Below are 5,854 nucleotides of genomic sequence, written 5' to 3' on the forward strand. Positions count from 1 at the left end.
AACTCTAGGTGGGATTGAAATGCTAGACCTGCCACAATAAGTGTTGCATAAGAAGTCCAAAAACTAAGAATAATGGGAAGATTTGTACCATTTTATTATTCCAAGTGATCTTATCTCCATTTTCAGGAAAGCTCAGAATGTAATGAAAAGCACTATTGAAGAAGTTATTAGCATCACTCAGAAGCAGCTGATCATTTTGGTCAATATCCATGTGAAAAGATGCTGCTCTATATCCAGGGTTCCACATATAAGAGTGGTTGAAAGAATTCTGGAATAAAAAGCATCATCTGGTGCCACATATACGTCAAAGGCAAGGTGAATATAATTATATAATTTCAAGTATGGGCAACAGGACATCCTTCAAGAGAAACAGTGCTAGTGGGTATTGCAACTCTTAGAGTGAGTTATATAACAGCAGCTATTAGGTGGGTCACTTGATTTATAGAACAAAATATCATATGGTGGGGGATTTACTAGCAAACTGAGTGAAAGGACACATTAAGATAATTATATCCCAGGATCAAGTGGAATTTCCTGAGAATACAAGGGTTGGTCAACAAAGAAAGTCAATGTCAGACTCACATTAAGAGAATGAGTGAAAAAACCCACATAATCATCTCAATTTACAGAGAAGTCATTTGACAAAACCAGCACAGTTTGTTGATAAACAAATTCATAAAACTGGCCATTGAAGTGATGTATCTAAATCATACTCAACCATGAAAGACCAAATGTGTTCCCAAAATTCAAATCAGGAAAAAGAAAAGGTGCCCACTATCATGACTGCTATGCAATATCATAATGGAAATTCTAGCCAGAGAAATTAGGCAAGAAAATAGTTAACATCCAGTTTAGCACAGTTGCAGGGTACATCAATGCTCAAAATCATTTGCATTTCTATGCATCATCTATGGGCATCTGGATATTAAGTCATGAAAACAATTCCATTTATAATAGTGTTATGAATATCTAAGCATAAATTTAATCAAGAATGTAAAAGACTTGTATGCTAAAAATTGCAAAACATTTATGAAGTATATTAAAATAGACCTCAATAAAGTTAAAGGTATCCTGTGTTCATGGCTTGGTAGACTTAAAAATTGTTAAGGATTCAATACTACTTAAAGCGATTTCCAGATTATTGTAATTTGGAATGCAATTAATTGTAATCCTACTTGTTAATATACACAAAAATCAAATCAAAATGGATCAATGGCCTTCAAATAAAAGCTAAAATCAACCCAGACTTAGGAAAAATCATAGGAGAAAATCTAAGATGTCATTTTACATTATGCAAAGGATTCTTTGATATTAGAGGCAAAGCATGGGCAAAAAAGAAAGAAAATACATTTTTGGGTTTCATAAACATTAAAAATTTCTGTGCACAAGGATGACAAGACATCCTAACAGAATGGGAAATATATTTTTGAAATCAAATATCTTATAAGGATTTTATATTCAGAATATATAAAAACTCCAACAAATTGACATTAATGAAAAATCATCAAAATAAGAAAATGAAGAAGGTCCTGGATAGATATTTCTCCAAAGAAATACATATGGCGACTAAGCATATGAAAAAATGCTCAACACCATTATCCATTAGTGAGATGCAAATCAAAACCACTGGGAGATACCACTGCACTCCTCAAACTACAAACTTCACAATAATAGGATGGCTTTTATTAACAAAAATCAAAATAAACTGTCAAGGGTGCACAGATATTAGAAGACTTGTGCATTCTTGGTGGCTTGTAAAATGGTGCAGACACTTTGGAGAATGAATTGGAGGTTCCTTGGTAAGTTAAATGTAAAATCATCACATTGCTCTGCAGTCTCATTTCTAGCTATACACTCAAAATAATTGAAAACAGGGGCTTGAGTCGATAACTGTGCACCAATGTTAACAGCACCAGTATTCACAACTGCTAATAGGTGGAAGCATTCTAAGTGAGTGCATTTGTAATTGGGTAACTTCTGAATGACACTGTACTTCTGCTGGAATTAGAATGTCCAGGCACCATATTTTAGTGAATTGATCATTGTTTCTAGAGATCTGTGCAATCCCAACACATGTTCCACCTTCTTTCTCCTACAGGAGGCCAAGCTGAGTGAATGACATCTAAGTGTCCCCTTAATTCTGACTTTGGATTAGCCAGGGTCACAGTCACTGGTAGATGGCCTTCTACACAGCCAGTCTGCATGAACTCTGTTAACTGTTACCTCCGAATGCCCCTTCAGGGGTAGTGGTGGCAAAAGATTTCTTCTCTTGCCAGCATGGAAATCCTGCACAAATTCTCTTTGCTTCATCTCAATCTTGCCCACATATTTATACAATAGTCTTTTATTAATCTCAATTCAGACAACAACTTCCCTGTACTTTTTATTTTAGAGTGCAATTCCAAGTGATACATCTCTCTTCTCTCTTGACACAGAGCTTGGTTGGCCTTAATTCCCACCTGTGCTGGGATCCTACAAAAGGGCTTAATCTACATTGGGCAAAAATTATACCTGCCCCCACAACTGACAATGGTAACTCTGTGTCACTAGAGCATCAATTTTGTCAACCTGTAACCCCATGAACAAGAATGCTTGGATGATGAAATGATGAAATATTTATTACAAAGTATAGTTATCCTCTTGCTTCAGTATTTATTTGAAAACTTGTATGCTACTTATAACTGATATACTGCTTTCATTCATTTAGGATCCCAGGATTTGATAGGAAATGCAGTATCTTGACTTTAAATGTAGACTACACTCATGCAACTAATCTTACTCTAAATTAGGGTAGGATTTACCACATCATTAATATTCAAATTAAAAAATCAGGAATATAACTATGATCTGTAATGTATTCTCTATAACAAACTAAATGCCTATTATTACAGACCATCTGGATTTGGACTGAGCAATTTTATTACCACTCCGCTTGTCCTGGGCAAGCTCTGCCCATCTAATATTCCATACATAATTGTCTGTCTTTTTAATTTCATTGTACAGTTGAGAATTCTGAAATTCATATATACTAAAAACAGGAATAGGTAAGAGAACAGGTAAACAATGGAGCCAGGATCCCAGGAATCCTGCAAATAAGCAGTTAAGAATAAAACAAACAGTTAAATACAAAAAAAATAGCAAAACCATGAATTGTAGCCCAAGGTAATGTCTTACTACATAGTGCTAGACAAATGTATATGAAATGGGCTGTTGTTTTTATTATTACTGCTTTTACTATAGCACTACAAATTAACATATATAACTATATTTGTGTTACATAGAAACAGGCTGGTATTTATGTTGAGGTATTGGATAAAAATAGCTGAATTCTACCATGGGCTTCCTGTGATTTTAATTGTCTTCAAATATAGCTGAACTCTCAATAATTCACTATTTATCTCCTCTGCCCACATCAAGTTTAAACTAGTAATGTCATAATCACATTAATATACTCCTTAATGTGTTTTTAAATTATCATCATTTTTGAAGGACATGTTTTATCTTTACATTGACTCCTAGGTTGTTCATTTTTATTTTAAGTAATCCCAGGTTTCTGAGACCAAGTAGCAAAATAATTTGAAAATCTCAAATTATTTCAATATTCATGAATATTAAATGTCTTTGGCATCTCCAGTATCAGCCTTATGCAGCCCTGGAATATTAATAAGAGGGTATTTTTAGCAAGTAATTGTGGGAGGCTTCGTCTTCTCCCCCTCAACATGGAAAACCCTAGACACTGATGTAAGCAATTCATAGCAGACAAACGAGAAGATTCCTCCACCCAAATGGCTGCATTAAGACAATGCTGCTCAAAGGGAACTGAGATACAGCCAGCTGGATATCACTATCTTTATCTTATGTGAGTAGGTCATGCTAATACCTTAATATTTAGGATTCTGTTTATCCATTTAACTTTTCCTATTATCTGCCTGCACTCTGAATAACTAAAACACGTGCTAGCTTACATAGTACAACCTACAAACACTGAATGATTTTAAAGAGGTTAAAAGGTCTATCATTTTTAAAAATAAAGCAAGTGGCAATAATGGGAAAATATGTAGTCCCTATATCATAAAGCGGGTTCACGGGCTTTTGAGGTTCTTTAGGAAATGATGCTAAGGGTCATAAATGGGGATCTCATAAAATTATGAAGTGTAGAGGGTACATATTAGAGACAGGAAGTGTGAAGATGTCAAAGAGTTGCAAAATATATGAATACACTTAGCAAGTGGAAGTTTATTTCCATAATGTTTAGTTTCTTGAGCAATGAACTTATAATATCTAATAGAGTGCTATCAGTACAATAATGATGCTAAAATAATGTACTTGCAGATGTAATGAGCCTTTTGCACTGCCTTTTCTAATCATGATTCCTATTTGAGTTTAAGTTGATATATTGTGGGTGTAAAAGGTATACTCATGAACAAGAGGGACTCATTCCACCATTTAACTTCATTAAATTAGAGTATTTACAAGTTCATGTCCTTAAGATTCAATAAGCATCACCATTTCTGCAGTGATATATTTAATCAATACAGGAGAACAGTTCCAGACCCAGCAGATCAGAGATTAAAATGTTTATAAGGATTCAGACTGTCTTGGTGCTGAAAAGAATTAATTTATATTTATGGTCATGTGAATAAATAAGGAGTTTTAATGCTCCTTTGTCCAATAAAGTGTTTATTTTTGTGACTATGAAGGTAATTATTACAACAAAGTGCATTGCTGTATTTAATGAAAGTGTGTATTAGGATTAAAGTCTTGCTCTGGGGTAAGATATTTGGAGAATGTCAATTTTACTTACTGCATATAACTCTGTAAATTCAAACCGCCTTATAAAGATTTCCAAATCAAGTTATGTCTCCTATGCAGGCTCAATCTTGCCAGTTCCTAAATCTGAGAAATTAACTCTTAATGGTTGGAAAGAAAAAATGCCTTCCAGGAATATTCTCTATTCAAGAAAAAAATTTCCATTTAATTTTGAAATGTTACAGATGTGTAGTCATCATTAACAACTCCCTAGTTTTGTGTGATTAAAATGTAATTATGTTTCTAAGTATATTGGCTGTTAATGATGTAAGGTAAGCCAAAATATAAATGAAAAATTATGTGACTGCTTTCTTTCCTGTTCATTTATTTTTATATCAGATTAAACAAAACCACACTTATGAAGTAGTTGGAAACATTGGAAACCAGAAATTGAAGTTAATTTTGTTATTTTTTTTTATTGTGGATATGTTCAAGCATGTGGAAAAAGAGAGAGAACAGTCTCTGTGTTTCTATGCCACCAGAATGCATTTCTGATGATTTTTATCATTTTGCCCATCTTGTTTCATCTATTTCCCCTGTTGATACTGTCTTTTTATTTTAACATTTTATAGAAAATTCAGATATCACACCATCTCGCCCATAACTACTTCAGTAAACATCTCCAATAAAAAGATTTTTGTTTTTATAATATAACCACAATTCCATTATCATACCTAACAAAGTAAAAATTTCTTTATATAATCTGATTTGAAAAACATGGTCAATATCCCAGCTATTTAAGAAACTTTTTTTTCAATTGTAGTGACATATTACTCATTTTACCCACTTTTAAGTGTGCAATTTAATAATACTAAATACATAGACAATACTGTAATAATGTGCTACCATTGATAATACCTTTTTCTCCCAACTTTTAATCAACTTACACAGAAACTCTGTGCCTATTAAATAATAACTCCTTCCACCCTCACCCTGAGGTAACTTGTAATCTGTCTGTATGAAATGTATTACTTCTTCATTTTTCATATAAATGAGATAATACAATAATTGCTTTTTTTGTCTTATTTAACTCAGCATGATGTCT

The sequence above is a fragment of the Choloepus didactylus genome, assembly GCF_015220235.1.
Source record: "Choloepus didactylus isolate mChoDid1 chromosome 11 unlocalized genomic scaffold, mChoDid1.pri SUPER_11_unloc3, whole genome shotgun sequence".
Lineage (NCBI taxonomy): Eukaryota > Metazoa > Chordata > Mammalia > Pilosa > Megalonychidae > Choloepus > Choloepus didactylus.